Here is an 18,561-nt window from a genome sequence, read left to right on the forward strand (position 1 = left end):
GTGACCAGGGAAAAAGCAAATGATGACCAATGAAAGAGATCATGCCCATCTTTTGCCCTAGGAGAACTCATTAGGATGGGAACGCTGAGCTGTGAGGGAAGGTGCCTTCTCAGAAGTAATAAAAAAATAAAGAAACCTTAAGTGTGGACTTACATGCTCTACGGATAGCCAGGGTCTTAGCAGACATGAGTCTTCACATTTCTTTGTAGGAACTTGGGAACACACAGAACAGAGAGGCCTCAGATCACAGTTTTGCCCTGTCTTGGCATGATGCTTGAAGAGGACCACAGAGACGCTGTCTTGCCATCTTCTCTTGGAGAGGGTCAGGATTTGGATCTGCTGTTTATTTCTCTTGCTTACTGCACATCTGTGAGCTCTTCTTGACTGCTCCCAGATAGAATTAGTTGTCCCTCTGTGCTCCCAAGGACAATATTCCAGCCTTCATGATCACATTCGACTGTAACTATTTTGGGTCGACTCCTGTGACCAGTCAAGTAACTTACTGAAAATCAAGGATGATATTTATTTATCTGTTCTGAGTGCCTAGCACTGCAAGTCCTCAATTATAATTTGAATGAATTACCCTCTCTGCCCCTGAGAGCAGGGGCAGCAGACACAGCCAAACAATGAGGTTTTCAGAAAATCTCAGTGAAACAGAAGCAAGACAAACGTCACCCTGAAGACTCACTAGTTGTCAGGACTTTATATGGTTATTGGACTGAATGCTCATGTCCCCACCAGCGATATGAAGAAGGTAGGGCTGTCCACGCTTTAACAAAGGGAGACAAGCTCAGCAAGGTTAGATGAGCACCTCAGATGCGCATCTGAACTAGAGAATTCCTGGGCTGTGTGTACTCAGGTGCATCTGACACAAAGCTGTGTTCTTAGCTGTTACGCCAGACTCGTGACAGGTCATGTGGGGCCTCTTGGATAGCCTTCTTCAAAGGGAAGGAAGGATGCAATCTTAGACTGTGGTGAAGCCATCCTTGGTAAGAGGGTGTGAGCTCAGCTTCAGCTGGGAGCAGGTGACGTGTGTTCACTAACCCGAGGCCGTTACAGACAGGGCACAATGTGGGCAAAGGCATGCTGCAGGAATCACTAGCTTTATAGATTCTACAGGAAACTTAAAACACTGTGCCTTAGATCTCTCATGTCCAAATCGGGACAAACACATTTGCAGCAATGTGGATGGACTGTCAGATGGATGGATCTAGAGATTATCATACTAAGCAAAGTAAGTCAGACAAAGACAAATCCCACATGATATCACTTACACGTGGACTCTAATATATAACACAAACTCAACTACAAAGCAGAAACAGACACCCAGACATAGAGAACAGACTTGTGGTTACCAAGAGGGAAGAGATTGGGGTAGGGTTGCTTTAGGAGTTTGGGATGAGCAGATGTGAACTATTATTAATAGGATGGATAAACAACCAGGTCCTACTGTATAGCACAGGGAACTATATTCAGCATCCTTTGATAAATGATAATGGAAAAGACTATGAAAAAAGAATGTACATATACCTATAATTGAATCACTTTGCTGTACAGAAGAAATTGACAAAATGTTATAAATCAACTATACTTCAATAAAAAATAAAAAACTAAATGAAACGATTTGGGACAAACAATATTCCTTTCCTGAAAGAATCACTGTGAGAATTCCATTAAGCAACACATGCAAATATACTGAGCTTGATTCCCAACATATAATGAGCTTTTATTATCAACACATCATATTCATTCTTGATTTTTTTTATTATATAAAGTAGGTTTCCTTAAAGGCTTGAGGAGCTGCTCAAATCTGAATGTCACTGGAGTGTCTTTTCAAAATTATCCCTCCATTAAGAGTTTAGAGAAGCTGGAAAGATGCTCCCCAACCAGAGAAGCCCGAAAGGTGCTCCCCAAGAGAAGAGAAAAGACTCTGCCCATTGAGTCGGCAGTCTCTTCACAGCTGCCAACAAATCATTGTGGAATTTGCATGAGCAGTTGACATACTCTCCACATCTGTGAAAGGAGGTGGTACGCGCCAAGAATCATTTGAGAAAGTGCTCTGAAAACTAAGAATTACCACACAGGAGTTCTCATTCCTTGTTTACCAACTAAAATTCACAGAAATGTTTCTGTTTGGCTTCCCTATCTAACATGGACAGGTGCAATCCACCTGTCGGGTCTCCTCACTTTTCCAGGCATCGCCCTTCAACCCAGGCTTGTCAGGGCTGGGAGAGGAGGAAAACGTGTTTTCTTTCCACAAAACTCATTACATAACAGCTCTTTCCCCCTTCTCTTCTGGTTATGTTGCCCTCTGAGATTCCGAAACTCCCCTTAGACCAACCAGTCAGAGGGTTTCCTGGTGTTTGGAAACTTCTCCTCCTTCACGACTCCCTCCCTGGGACAGGTCTCTGGCCCTGACTCTTTTGTCTCTCTTTTTATCTTTTATATTTTGTCCTACCTCCTTTCGAAGAGAAGAGCCTGCCTTTCTGGGTGCCTGGTGTCCTCCGCCTGCCTTCAGAAGTTGTTTTGTGGAATTTGCTCAGCGTTCAAATGATCTTTCGATGAATTTGTGGGGGAGAAAGTGGCCTCCCCGTCCTAATCCTCTGCCATCTTAGAACCACCCAAATAACAGCTTTTAAAAAAAGAATGTGGTCTTTTCTTTGTATGTCTTAGTGGCTTTTCTGTTTCTGTAAATTCATCACCACACACTAATCCATACTCCCCCTAAGCAGAAGACTCTGTGCTGGGGAGAAGGCCTCTAGACTTGATGGTCCAGACACAGCCTCGCCAGTCACTAGGCAACCATGAGCGGCCAATCCGCAGCTGGGCAGGCACCCATGACCCCACCTCCTCCTCCTCGGAGCCACAGAGGTCCTTGGGGTTTAATGAGTGCACAGCGCTGATGGACAGCTCTACCTACTAGTATTCTTTGGATGCCATAGACCGCATATGCCATCACTGTGCTCCTTAACTGGGTACATTGGTACCATCCCCGGAAAGCTACTACCTCCTCCAGGCCAGCGGTGGCCTCCGGGACTCCTTGACCACCAGTTTCCAGAGCTGGCTGGCTTTCACCCTATAGAGTATACGATCAGGTTTGCTTTGCTCTAAATTTTGTTTGTTTCCCACTGCAAAAAGGTAACCTATTTACAGAACAGTGATTAAAGATACTAGGACTTCTTTACAAACAGATGTAAAAACAGGAGCTTGCCACTTTTTAAAAACTCTATAAATAGTTCCACTCTCCACTATTACTATTATCTTCTGAATTGCCTGTATCGAAGGCAGGTCCTTTCCTGAAGACTGCATTCGACTCTTCAAACAAATTTCCATCATTTCTTCATCACTCCTGGCCCAGATGCTCCTGAAAAGTCTCTGAGGACAAGCCACAAGAGGACAGACTTTCAGCCTGAAATCAAAACCAGAACTAAAGACGCCTCTCCATGATGTCTGCTCCCCCCCCCCAAGATCCCCTTCCTGCGCCGCTGGGCCACCACCATCCCACAGCGCGTCCTGCTAGGGTGACCCCTGCAGGGCTCCGAGCCTAGACCCTGTTTCTCGATGAGGAGGTGCTTGTCCACAGAGAAGAAGGCGCGGAGCATCCATGCTGCTCAGCATCCCTCGATCAGAGGGTCATGAAGAAACCAGTGGAGCCTTCCATGTTCCACGTTGGCCTCTGTCTGTGTGTGTACCCCTCTGAATATTCAGAGACCAAAGACAGCTGGTCCGTTCCTAAGTGGCCTGGCTCAGAGATGGAGGTGGAGATTGCCTGTGGTTCAGTTGACAGGACCTGGGTAAATAGATAGGACATTTCAGCCCAAACATTCATTCATCTCACTCAGTTAATGGCAGTCCTGGTCTTTGCAGTTTATCTAGTTATTCTGACTGTTGTTGCTATTCGGTTGCTCAGTCGTGTCCAACTCTTTGTGACCCCATGGACTGCCGCACGCCAGGCTTCCCTGTTCTTCACCATCTCCCTAAGTTTGCTCAAACTCATGTCCATTGAGTTGAGTCGATACTGCCATCCAACCATCCCATGCTCTGTCACCCCTTCCTCCTCCTGCCCGCAGTCAGAATACCTGAGCGGTATTCTGACTATAGCCCAGCTTAAGATGCCTTTTGCTTTTCCACGGACAATTCCAGAAAGCCCGCAGTTACAGGCAGTGCTGTTTGAATGCGCTCAGCAAACCTGGCTCTATAGCTTTGAACCAAACGGGCTCATCTTGGCTTAGTCAAAGGAGCCATAAACAGAGATAAAAATGCAGTTGAAAATTATATTTAGCATTACATATGCTTCCACCAAAAGCAGCCTTAAAAAAAGCAGTGCAGGGAATCTGGTTTAATCCCCCTAAATGTGATTGAATCTGAAATTGTTAAAGCTGGAAGGAGCTGCTCATCTTCTAGAGGAAGGAATGGGGCCTGAACAGGTGAGCTGGACAGGTGAAATGCTCTCGAGCTCCCTGTCCGCTGCAGAGCCGGGACTAGGACAGACCAGTCTGAAGCTCAGGGCCACCCTCACCATGATCTCAAGGTTCAGGCTTTTCACAGACTTTATCTCCTTTGATCATACACATATGTATTGTATTGATGTCTACACAACAGTCTCTTATGTGAAGATAGAAGCTTCCTGAACTGACTTTTGATTCCTCGATGAGGAGGTGCTTGTCCAGAGAAGAGGAGGCATGGGGCATCACAGGTTCAGCATCACGGGACCAGAGGTTCTTGAAGAAACCAGTGTAGCCTCCCAAGTTTGGGGCCATTCAGAGAACGTGGAAATGCCAGGAGTCCCATCTCCGTGTTCACAAAAGTGATTTGACTGCTTTTTTTTCCTCCTTGGTGACACAGGCTCTGGGATTTTAGAGTGATCTGAGCTGGCTCTGTAAGAATTATTCAATGACAGACAAATACAACAAGACAAAAAGGACAGCACATAGGAGAGGTTTGTTTTGGAGGAGCCTCTGTTGAGCATTCCTGGCTTTTGTTGACATTCATAGGGATTAAGACAGAATGCTGGATACATGACTAACCCGGAAGCCTGCTCACCTCCGAGTGTGCCTTTCCTGTGGTCCCTGCATCTTAGGGAGGGCTGGGAGGTGGGTGGGGTCCCCAGGGAGACAGCCAGGCCAGCACACCTGCCCAGACCTACACCCAGGGTGGTGGGAGCATTGGAACCCTGCCCAGCCTGCCGCACGCTTGGGCAAGTCACACCCTCCCTCAGAAGCCCTCTCCCAGGCTATGGGAGAGTTGAACCACAGCAGCAGTTTTAAAGCATTATAATTGCTATTGCTGTGGTTATTACTATTACTCTTTGCACCAGCAGCAGTCTGTCTTCAGAGGGAAGCAGAAGCCTAATCCATAGAAGGGATCTTCTTTCTGGAATGACTTTGATGGCAGTGATTTCCCCCCCGCCACCCCTGCCAAACCGGATCTGCCCAGGTCCCTGGAGCAGTGCCCATCCATTCTGTGGGGCAGAGTCTGAGCAAAGGGCTGGTCTCACAGGGGCTCTTGTATCTCACCTTTTATTTCCGCTTCCTTATAAAGCTGTTCTCTATGCAAGTACCTTCTGACACATCCCCGGAAAAGCGACACCCACGTGCACACCCAAGGGCACACGGGCAAAATTAGCATTGCCATCCAGATGCCACGAGAAGCCTCCCTGCTCCCAGCCCCTAGCCCAACTGCACGGTTTGTCTTAAGGGTCATGGCTGAAAGGCAAAACTTAAGAAGATTTCTTTGTTGTTATGTATAAAATGACTTGGAATCTCAAAACAGCTATTTGGTAAAAGGATATCTATCTAACTGAATACTAGACAGAAGTTGACAGGACAGCCCCCTTTTTAAAACTTTTTATTTTGTGTTGGGGTGTAGCTGATTAACAATGTTATAATAGTCTCAGGTGGACAACAAAGGGACTCAGACATACATATGCATGTATCCATGCTACCCCAAACTCCCTGCTCACCATACTGCCATGTAACATTGAGCAGAGTTCCATGTGCTATACATGTGTTGGTTATCCATTTATAATGTAGCAGTGTGTACATGTTGTTCCCAAACTCCCTAACTATCCCTTCCTCCGTTTCTCTCCCAGTAACCATAAGTTCATTTTCTAAGTCTGTGAGTCTATTCCGTGACAGTCCCTTCTTTAATATTGATAAGTGAAAGTGAAAGTCGCTCAGTTGTGTCCGATTCTTTGCGACCCCATGGACTATACAGTCCATGGAATTCTCAAGGCCAGAATACTGGAGTGGGCAGCCTTTCCCTTCTCCAGAGAATCTTCCCCACCCTGGGATCAAACCCAGGTCTCCCTCGTTGCAGGTGGATTCTTTACCAGCTGAAGAATGATGTCAAATATGTTCCCTCCTCCGTTCATCTCTGGTCATTCCCACTGCCTGAGTTCCGCTAGGTCCAGTATCTTCCCTTTGGGTGAGAACATTCATTGGTAGGTGCTGGACCAGGGCATTTCCCCCTCCAGCATTTTACTTTTTTTCAGCATCTGGTGTGAGAAAAAAATGAAGTCTTAGATCATGATTTAATATGACAATGATTTTTCTCGGCAGTAATGGGAGGGGCAGTATAATACTTGAGCTCCCCAGGTGCCATGGATTTCTCCCCATCCCAAGAGATAGTGAAGGACAGGTAATCCTGGCATGCTGAAGTCCATGGGGTCACGAAGAGCCGGACATGGCTGAGTGACTGAACAAGAGCAACGGTCTTTAAAGTCACTTGAGGCCAAAAATTTGTAGATGCAAATTGTAAGCCTTTCCCTCTAAATGCCACCTCTCTTTCTCAGCATCCTGCACTTCTGATGTGTATTACCCAAAATATGATTTTTACCAAGTCCTAAGAGGTTTTACAAAACAACCACCAATCACACTTACATTTGTGTGTTATTATTTTCCTGAAATGTCTTAGGTACCACTGTCTTAAAATAATCTCAAACACAAGCAGGGAGGATGCTAAGTGTGATTTCCCTGTTGTTTCAGAATTTTGGCCAAGCTCCCAGAGGAAGCTGATAAGGAAGGGTGTTAATTGCCTGCAAATTCTAAGAGAAGATGCCAGAGCTTTTAGGCAAAATTGGCAAAATGGAAATTCAAAACACGGCTTGGCCACCTTTAACTCCACACTCTACTTGTAGAGTAATACCAGAAAAGGGACTGTGAAATTAGGAGTGAGAGTTTTCTCTGGGGAGAGTAACTGGAGTGCAGGGTGTCTCCTTTGGGGGTAAGAAAACAGGGCTGGGGAGGAAGAGATAGTTGTTGCTCCCAGGAGAAAGAATGCTGCTCCCAGGAGAAGCCTCTCTTGGGGGAAGTGCTCATCCAACCCAGGCTGTTCATAAGAAGCAGAAATCTGCTGGCCTGCCTCTTGGTTCTTAGAGAATCTGCAATGCTTAGCTGGAGTGCTGGGCCTTAAGGGCCAACATTTGACTCCTACCAGCATTAGACACCTAGGGAGCATCTAGATTCTCTCCAGGACAGAACAGAGTCCCTGCTCTCATCCTAAGTTTCTCTACAGCCCTGTAGACTCAGCACAAAATGATTGACGTTTGAGTCACATTGATAAAGACCCTGTTATTGTTGAGGCAAAAATTATTAGGCAGGTAGTATAGGAAATCTGAGACCTCAGCCTGTTTCAATAAACATCCATTAACCTAAAGCTATATAGCTATATACACTTTGTCCCAAATTCCTGGCTCTGTGTCCTTGGTCTGATAAATTATTAGCATTCAGATCCAAGAAAGGGTAGTAAGTAACTTCTGTTCCATATGCCTGAGGGGAAAACAACTGGTGATCTTCAATCTTTAACCCATACATCTGGTCCATTGTAAAGTGGCCAGTGGTCTTGAGTAAAGGTTGCGGGATGGTGACTTAATGTCTAAGAAAACAAGAATCCAAGGATCAAAAGTAGCCACGAAGATGTCAAGTTAAACCTTTAAGCAGATTGGTTAGAATTGTAAACTTTAAGTTAGTTGGTTAGAAATGCCAATCAAAAGTGTACAATACTAGTAAGGATATAAATTGTTATCAGTTCAGTCGCTCAGTTGTGTCCAACTCTTTGCGACCCCATGAACTGCAGCACGCCAGGCCCCCCTGTCCCACCAGCTCCCAGAGTTTACCCAAACTCATGTCCACTTAGTCAGTGATGCCATCCAACCATCTCATCCTTTGTCATTCCTTTCTCCTCCTGCCCTCAATCTTTCCCAACATCAGGGTCTTTTCAAATGAGTCAGCTCTTTGCATCAGGTGGCCAAAGTATGGGAGTTTCAGCTTCAGCACCAGTCCTTCCGATGAACACTCAGGACTGATCTCCTCTAGGATGGACTGGTGGATCTCGCTGCAGTCCAAGGGACTCTCAAGAGTCTTCGCCAACACCACAGTTCAAAAGCATCAATTCTTCAGTGCTCAGCTTTCTTTATAGTCCAACTCTCACATCCATACATGACTACTGGAAGAACCATAGCCTTGAGTAGACAGATCTTTGTTGGCAAATTAATGTCTCTGCTTTTCATGCTGTCGAGGTTGGTTATAACTTTCCTTCCAAGGAGTAAGCGTCTTTTAATTTCATGGTTACAGTCACCATCCACAGTGATTTTGGAGCCCCTAAAAAGAAAGTTTGCCACTGTTTCCACTGTTTCCCCATCTATTTCCCATGAAGCGATGGGGCCAGATGCCATGGTCTTAGTTTTCTGAATGTTGAACTTTAAGTCAACTTTTTCACTCTCCTCTTTCACTTTCATCAAGAGGCTCTTTAGTTCGTGTTCACTTTCTGCCATAAGTGTGGTGTCATCTGCATATCTGAGGTTATTGATATTTCTCCTGGCAATCTTGATTCCAGCTTGTACTTCCTCCAGCCTTGTGTTTCTCATGATGTACTCTGCATATAAGGTAAATAAGCAGGGTGACAATATACAGCATTGAAGTACTCCTTTTCCTATTTGAAACTAGTCTGTTGTTCCATGTCCAGTTCTAACTGTTGCATCTGGACCTGCATATAGGTTTCTCAAGAGACAGGTCAAGTGGTCTGGTATGCCCATCGCTCTCATAATTTTCCACAGATTATTGTGATCCATACAGTCAAAGGTTTTGGCACAGTCAATAAAGCAGAAATAGATGTTTTTCTGGAACTCTCTTGGTTTTTTTTTTGATGACCCAGCAGATGTTGGCAATTTGATCTCTGCTTCCTCTGCTTTTTCTAAAACCAGCTTGAACATCTGGAAGTTCACGGTTCACATATTGCTGAAGCCTGGCTTGGAGAATTTTGAGCATTACTTTACTAGCATGTGAGATGAGTGCAATTGTGTGGTAGTTTGAGCATTCTTTAGCATTGCCTTTCTTTGGGATTGGAATGAAAACTGACCTTTTCTAGTCCTGTGGCCACTGCTGAGTTTTCCAAAATTGCTGGCATATTTAGTGCAGCACTTTCACAGCATCATCTTTCAAAATTTGAAATAGCTCAACTGGAAATCCATCACCTCCACTAGCTTTGTTCATAGTGATGCTTTCTAGGCCCACTTGACTTCACATTCCAGGATGTCTGGCTCTAGATGATTGATCACACCATCATAGCTATCTAGGTCATGAAGATCTTTTTTGTACAGTTCTTCTGTGTATTCTTTCCACCTCTTCTTAATATCTTCTTCTTCTGTTAGGTTCATATGATTTCTGTCCTTTATGGAGCCCATCTTTGCATGAAATGTTCTCTTGGTATCTCTAATTTTCTTGAAGAGATCTCTAGTCTTTCCCATTCTATTGTTTTCCTCTATTTCTTAGCATTGATCACTGAGGAAGGCTTTCTTATCTCTCCTTGCTATTATTTAGAACTCTGCATTCAATTGAGTGTATCTTTCCTTTTCTCCTTTGCTTTTCACTTTTCACTTTTCTTTTCACAGCTATTTGTAAGACCTCCTCAGACAGCCATTTTGCTTTTTTGCATTTCTTTTTCTTGGGGATGATCTTGATCCCTGTCTGCTGTGCAATGTTACAAACCTCCATCCATAGTTCATCAGGCACTCTATCAGATCTAGTTCCTTAAATCTATTTCTCACTTCCACTGTATAATCATAAGGGATTTGATTTAGGTCATACCTGAATGGTCTAGTGGTTTTCTCCACTTTCTTCAATTTTAATTTGAATTTGTCAATAAGGAGTTCATGATCTGAGCCACAGTCAGCTCCCAGTCTTGTTTTTGCTGACTGTATAGTTTCTCTATCTTTGGCTGCAAAGAATATAATCAATCTGATTTCAGTGTTGGACATCATCAGATGGCCAACAGATGTGTAGAGTCTTCTCTTGTGTTGTTGGAAGTGGGTGTTTTCTATGACCTATGTGTTCTCTTGGCAAAACTCTATTAGCCTTTGCCCTGCTTCATTCTGTACTCCAAGGTCAAATTTGCCTGTTACTCCAGGTGTTCCCTGACTTCCTACTTTTACATTCCAGTGCCCTATAATGAAAAGGACATCATTTTGGGGTGTTCATTCTAAAAGGTCTTGTAGGTCTTCATAGCATTCAACTCCTTCAGCATTACTGGCTGGGGCATAGACTTGGATTACCATGATATTGAATGGTTTGCCTTGGACATGAACAGAGATTATTCTGTCATTTTGGGGCTTGCATCCAAGTACTGCATTTTGGGCTCTTTTGTTGACTATGATGGCTACTCCATTTCTTCTAAGGGATTCCTGCCCACAGTAATAGACATAATGGTCATCTGAGTTAAATTCACTCATTCCAGTCCATTTTAGTTTGTCAGTTCCTAGAATGTCGATGTTCACTCTTGCCATCTCCTGTTTGACCACTTCCAATTTGCCTTGATTCATGGACCTAACATTCCAGGTTCCTATGCAATATTGCTCTTTACAGCATCGTACCTTGCTTCTATCACCAGTTCCATCCACAACTGGGTGTTGTTTTTGCTTTGGCTCCATCCCTTCATTCTTTCTGGAGTTAGTTCTCCACTGATCTCCAGTAGCATATTGGGCACCTACTGACCTGGGGAGTTCATCTTTCAGTGTCTTATCTTTGTGCTTTTTCATACTGTTCATGGGGTTCTCAAGGCAAGAATACTGAAGTGGTTTGCCATTTCCTTCTCCAGTGGACCACATTCTCAGACCTCTCCACCATGACCCGACCATCTTGGGTGGCCCCACACGGCATGGCTTAGTTTCATTGAGTTAGACAGGCTGTGGTCCATGTGATCAGATTGGCTAGTTTTCTGTGATTATGGTTTCAGTCTGTCTGCCCTCTGATGCCCTCTCTTAGCACCTACTGTCTTACTTGGGTTTCTCTTAACTTGGACGTGGGGTATCTCCTCTCAGCCGCTACTGCACGGTGCAGCCACTGCTTCAGTCCCCCCTTTTGGGGAGCACCTCACCCATTCTAAGTGTCTATGCTGAGAGCTTTGTACTTTCTTTCTCTCTGAAATAAATCTTATTGCTTTCTACCATGAGTGTTTGCATGTTTGCAAAGTTCATTCTTTGGCTCTGCAAACAAGAACTCGGTTTTCCATTTTATTGTTAGCACAAATTCTTGGGCCCTATGCACAGTGACGCCAAATAGACTGAAATACAATCTGGAGCAGATAAATGTTTATTGCAAGGCAATGCAAGGAAATGGGTGGTTCATGACCCCCAGGAGCCCCAACCTCCCTGAAGGGTTTTGGCAAAGCATTTTTAAAAGCCTGGTGAAGGAGAAGGTTGCAGAGTCTGCGATGAGCTCATGCACAATTCTCTGATTGGCTGATGGTGAGGGAATAGGGTGGTGTCACAGGGGTTCACATTATCAGTCCTTAGGCTCCTGGAAGCCTGGGGATATGTGCTCATGGTTGTCAAGTAATTAACATCTTCCATTTGATGGGAGGTTTTCACATCTGTAAAACAACTCAGGAAAGGTGCATCAGATACTGTTATCTAGGTCCTTCAGAGAGGAGCTAAAGCAGGATATTAAGGGGAGGTCTCTCCTGGGAAGGCACCATAGGGTCTGACTCCCTTACACTCGAGGGCTCCCTCCAGGGCTGAGGCATCCCTGACAGAAGGAGATTTGGGACATAGAATTAAAGGGGCTGAAGATGGGGTGGGTGTTGCAGCAAGAAATCAAGGAATTAGGGCTGCAGGGGACCCTCCCCCAGAGATGATCAGGACACCCCCACCCTGTGGAGGTCACTGGGCTGGGTCACCACCTTCTGAGTCCCCTCATCTTCTCGCCAGCTCTCAGCACAGCCCTGGAACAGCCTGGAGACACAGAGAGGAGGATTAAGAAATGAGTAGAAATGCAAGAGAAACCGATCATGCCCCGTTCCACACCTCAGATCCCTGAGTCAAGTGAAGAGCTTTGGATGAGAAGTTGAAGATTTTTACATTAGACTCAACCAGACCTTTAAAAAGCTAATGGAGTGCTCAACATTGCTAATTACTAGAGGAAAGCAAATTAAAATTAAAATGCGGTACCATCTCCCAGCAGTCACAATGGCCATCATCAAAAAGAACACAAATAACAGATGTCAGTGAGGACATGGTGAAAAGGGAGCACTCACACACTGTTGGTGGGAGTGTAAATCGGGGCAACCACTGTGGAAAACAATATGGAGCCTTCTCGGAAAAAAAATATAGAATTGCCACATGATCCAGCAATCCTGGGCATATATCTGGAGAAAACCATAATTGGAAAATTACATGAACCCTCATACTCAGTACAGCACTACTTACAGTAGCCAATACATGGAAGCAACCTAAGTGTCTCTTGACTTAAAAAACAGTCACGACCTAAAAGTTGAGAGTTATATTTTATTTGGAGGGAAATTTTAGGGCTTCAAGCCTGGGAGACAGCATCTCAAGTAACCTGGAAGGAATTGTTCTGAGGAGGCAAGGGGAGGAATCACGTTATATAGAAGTTTTTAACAAGGGGCAGGAAGTGTGAACATCAAAAGATTATTCTTAAGGAAACTATTATTAAGGAAAACCAGATATCTCAAGTTAGGGATTTTAGAGTTTTTCTATGCATAGGAAGATGCAAGAGTCTGGGCTCACTGAAATCATTCATTTCATATGCATCTCAGCTATCTGGGGTCAGCATCCTGCAATTTGATTTTTCACACCCTTAGTTCCCCTCTCACTGTAGAGAGGGATGGCGGCCTGAGAGCAGCCTAATTATAGGTATTGCTTTTCTCGGGCAATTCACGTCTGAAGGACTGGAATAGCTAATGGCTATAACATCCTTGTTTACGGCTATGGCAGGAAATACTCCACTTCACAGGTCTATCCACAGACAAATGGATGGTACATACTTACAATGGAATGTTATTCAGCCACAAAAAGAATGAAATAATGCCATTTGCAGCAATGTGGATGGACACAGAGATTGCCATACTAAATGAAGTCAAACAGACAAATATCATACAATATTGCTGATATGTGGAGTCTGAAAGAAAATGATACAAATGAACTTATTTACAAAATAGAAATGGACTTACAGACATGGAAAATAAACTGACAGTTGCCAGAGGGGGAAGGGGTGGGAGAGGGATACGTCAGGAGTTTGGGGTTTAAATATACACACTACTGTATATAAAATAGATACACAACAGGAAGCTAAGTATAGAACAGGGAACCACTCGATATCTTGTAATAACCTATAAGAGGAAGGATAATAGACACATGCATATGTATAATTGAACCACTTTCCTGTAGACTTGAAACTAACACTACACTGTAAATCAATGATACTTCAGTAAACATAATACAAGGTAATATAAATTTATATCAAATTTCAAACATATTGAGACTAGAAAGTATAATGATCTTGCACCCAGCACACATGGCCATCATCTGTTTATACCTGACCCACACTCTTCTGCTTGTTATGTTGAAGTCAAACTGCTTGACTATTTTCATACCTACATGCAGTGATTCCATTCTGATGCTTGACTGCTGGCATTCCCCCAGGCTCATTCTTCCTTCGTGCCCCACACAGAAGCCCATCAGAAAGCCTGGGTGCAAATTTGCGATTGGGTAGACTCTGTAGATCTTTTTCTGATCTACAGGTATTAATAAGCAGTCTCAGATGTAGTGTTTTGTGGCTGTCTGGTTAAGGGACGGATCAATCCCTTACTCAATATTGGCTTGTGTATCAATACTGATGGTGCCACACTCACACTCAGAGACTGCTAAGAGGTTTATTACCCACGTGCTGAGTTTGGGAAGAGTGTGGCAATATCCACAGTCCTGGAAGTGTCCAGCCAGGTGAGGAATACGTGTTTGGATGTTCACTGTAGCGGGTGGAGAGTCTGCATGAGTTTTCTGCAGCCCACAGAGCCCGCCATGCCTCCCCGGGGATGCCCAGGCTTCCCGTGTTTGTCTTGGTGGACTTGGCCCTGAATGCATGAACACAGAGATGAGAGTTGCCACAGAGAGATTTGTGCCAGGACACAGAGTCAAGTAGTGAGGGGGCCCCTCATCCATGCCCTTCTCCCTGGGAACACTGAACTTACAGCACAAGTTACAGCCCTTCACACATGAGCATCTAGGAATATTCTTATTTCCTCTTTGCATTCCACTGCTGCTAAGTCACTTCAGTCGTGTCCAACCCTGTGCGACCCCATAGACAGCAGTCCACCAGGCTCCCCCGTCCCTGGAATTCTCTAGGCAAGAACACTGGAGTGGGTTGCCATTTCCTTCTCCAATGCATGAAAGTGAAAAGTGAGAGTGAAGCCGCTCAGTCGTGTCTGACTCTTCGCGTCCCCATGTATCTCAGTCTATCAGGCTCCTCCATCCATGGGATTTTCCAAGCAAGCATACAGGAGTGGGTTGCCGTTGCCTTCTCCACTCTTTCATTACTGGTTCCTTTTGAAGAATAGATGCCTAACTCATCCACAGGAGAATTAATTCAGCAAATCACCCAGCAATTTTATCATAGTATCAAAGATCTACCTCTGGCTTCTGAGCTGGATAGACTCATTGTTTGCAATCCCAGGACTATGGAATCAGAACACCACTTGAGACCTGCTAGGTTTTGACTGGAATACCACAAAATCTACCAGGGGAAATTGCTTCCATCTAGGTAGTTTCAGAGGGCTTCCCTGGTGGCTCAGATGGTAAAGAATCTGCCTGCAATGTGGGACACCTGGGTTTGATCCCTGGGTTGGGAAGATCCCTTAGAGAAGGGAGAGGTTACCCACTCCGGTATTCTTCCCTGTAGAATCCCATGGACAGAGGAGCCTGGTGAGCTTACTGTCCATAGGCTCTCAAAGTGTCAGACATGACTGGAGGGACATCATGCACACAGGTAGTTTCAGAAACAAGCTCAATGCACCAAAAATATCATAGAACGTAAAACACTATGCTCCAAACAGTGGACTTTATTCCTTCTCAGCAACTAAGTGTCCATCCTAATGAGGTGTCAACAGTGGTGTTGGAGCCAGTTTACAAGACCCAGCGCTGCCCAACTGTGTCCCCAACTCTGTGTTCAGATATGTCACATTGGGAGCTTAAAATCAACCATGGTGGAAGTATTTACACCACGGAAATTGGCAAATGCTATAAATCAGGGCTTTTGATAGCAAAAGCTAACGTCAGTTAAGGTAGAATGAAGATGGGGAAGTAAACGAAACACTGAGGATTTTGCCCAAATATGGCAAAACTATATCACTGAAACGGAGCAAAAACTTGCCCCTCCATACCCTCTGCCTACCTTTTGTTTATGGAAAAACTTTAGCCAAAGAGTAAGTTTAATCAGAAAAGTGAGAACATGCAGAAACAAAGGAAAGCAGTCAAAGGAGACCAAATAATTATAGTTTAGTCATTAAGTATAGTTAAGGACCTCCAGTTCCTTCTCGGGGGCTTATAGATAATATTCTGAGCCATGTCCTTTGAGCTGTCTTGCAGCTACTGAAAGGCTCATCAAGTGGAAGAAGTTGACTCCATGATGACCAGACTGTAGCCAGTGATGTGAGCTGCCACAGTTCTGAGAGTTGACTTCAAGGAAATGGGAACAAACCATTTGGAACTGAAGACTCACTGCACTTAAAACAATCAAGATGATGCTGATCAGACCACTGATGACCCGTTTCAAGGTGACTGTCAGAGCTGACTGCTGCTTCTGCATGCCGCCCCTCCCTCAGCCCATAAAAGTTCGAGCCACTGGTTCCTAGTGGGCGTGGTGAGCCTTTGGACAGAAGCCTGCCTCACTGCCTCCTGCCTGGTCCTGGCCTCCAAAATAAAGCAGACTTTCCTTTCCTGCAACCTGGCCTCGTTATTGACTTTGGAGCTGCGGGCAGTGGGACCCCCCCCCCCCCCGTTTGGTCACATAACTTTTCAAGTAAAATGAAGTCAATTCTTTTCTCTTTTCTTAGTTCTCACTCAACTTATTCCCTTGCTGTTCCATTTATGAGAAGAAAGTTATGCATTACAACACAGCTTCCTGAACTCAGGCTTGATGAGGCAGTGTGGACTCTGCTTTAAGAGCTTGGGCTCTGATCAGAGTTCTGGCTTGGGCTTTTTCTAACTGTCTGATAGTGGGAAATGTCATTTCATTAAGTTTGAACAGCTCAGGCTCCTCGTCAGAAAATATGAATAAGAAGAGCTCTTATTTTCTAGAGTTATAATGAGAAATGGACTTCCCTGGTGGCTCAGATGGTAAAGAATCTGCCTGCAATGCAGGAGACCTGGATTCAATCCCTGGGTAAGAAAGCTTCACTGGAGAAGAGAAAAGCAACCCACATTAGTATTCTTACCTGAAGAATCCCATGGTTAGAGAAGCCTGGTGGGCTACAGTCCATGGGGTTACAAAGAGTCACACCTGAGTGAGTGGCTACACTTTATAATCAGAAATAAAGAGGATAATCTTCTTTATTTCTTAGATGTTCATTAAGTAAATGTATGTACTATGCTTAGTCGCTCAGTCATGTCTGACTCTTTGACACCCCATGTACTGCAGCCTGCCAGGCTTCTCTGTCCACGGGAATTCTCCAGGCAAGAATTCTGGAATGAGTTGCCATTACCTCTTCCAGGGGATCTTCCCAACCCAGGGATTGAACCCAGGTCTCCTGCACTGCAGGCAAATTCTTTGCTGTCTGAGCTACCAGAGAAGGCCCTAAATGTTGTATAATTTCTTATATATCATTTTATTAGTGCCTGGCATAAACCAAATGCTTCATAAATAATATAAAATTAATTTCAATAATATTTTACTCTTACTATTAATGCATTTATTTTCTTAATCTTTCTTCATACACACACCAGTCTTTCAAAATGCTATGACAGGATCATTTTTGAATATACGTTGACTGGTCACTCTAAGATGAAACAGTAGACATTTATCAACTCCCTGCTGCCCCAGACAAAAGTCCATTCACAGGCTAGACAAGCTGGAGAAAAGGAGAGTTTAGCTTAAGGATGGCAGGCGAGAGTCAGTGCACGCAGAGAGGGTGACTTGAGATTCTGGGTGTGCTGAGCATATTTTCAGATAATAGTCATCAGTCATGCCTCTGGGCTTATTGCTTTATATATCTGATAACATGGCTCTTGAGCATGTTCATTTTAACATCCATTTTTATACTTGAATTTTAAATTTATCTGAACAAGCTAGTACCACATTTAGCTTTTATGATATTCAATTATCTTAGGGATTAACATAATAGCTAAAGAATGCAGCTCATTGCATATAAAATAAAATTTAAAAACCATGCATCTATTTTTATTTTCTGATAGATATCAGGTTTCTTGAGCAATTTCAAGACTACAGGAAAAGTGAGCAGAAAGTACAGTAAGTTCTCACCTGCTCTCACCCCCACCCTTCCCCCAGACTCTATTAGTATCATCTTGCATTACTCTGGTTTTAATACATTTGCTACAATTGATGAGCCAAAATTGACAGATACATTATTATTAAATGAAGTCTGCGTTTTACATTAAGCTTCCCTTTTTATGTTGTACGTTCCCTGGGTTCTGGCAAAAGTGTGATGACACGTACCCTCCTCACAGTGTCACACCGAGGAGTTTCATTGCCCCAAACGTGCTATCCATTCCTCCCTCTCTCCTTCCACGTGAAGCCCTGGCAACCGGCAGCCTTTTCACTGTCTCCAGCTTTACCTTTTCCAGAATGTCATAGAATTGGAATCATACATCATGTAGACTTTTTCAGATGGGCTTTTTTCACCTAGCAACATACATTGAAAATTTCTGTTTGCCTTTTGGTGGTGGTCTTGCTCATTTTGTAAAAATAATAATATTTTTGAATATTATTCCATAGTTTGAATGTACCAATTTTTTCATTCATTTACCAACTGAAGGGCATCTTGCTTACTTTCAAAATTCAGCATTCTCATCTTTCAGAACTGAAAAGCTTGGTTAAATGCCCTAAATTTCGTTCGTTTGCCTTATAGAACAGATTACTTGTTATTTCTTAAATTAATGCATGAAAGTCACTCAGTCGTGTCCGATTCTTTGGGATCCCATGGACTATACAACCCATGGAATTCTCCAGGCCAGAATACTGGAGTGGGAAGCCTTGCCCTTCTCCAGGGGATCTTTCCAACCCAGGGATCCAACCCAGGTCTCCCAAATTGCAGGCA

The sequence above is a fragment of the Muntiacus reevesi genome, chromosome 19 (genome assembly GCF_963930625.1).
Source record: "Muntiacus reevesi chromosome 19, mMunRee1.1, whole genome shotgun sequence".
NCBI classification, from domain to species: Eukaryota; Metazoa; Chordata; class Mammalia; order Artiodactyla; family Cervidae; genus Muntiacus; species Muntiacus reevesi.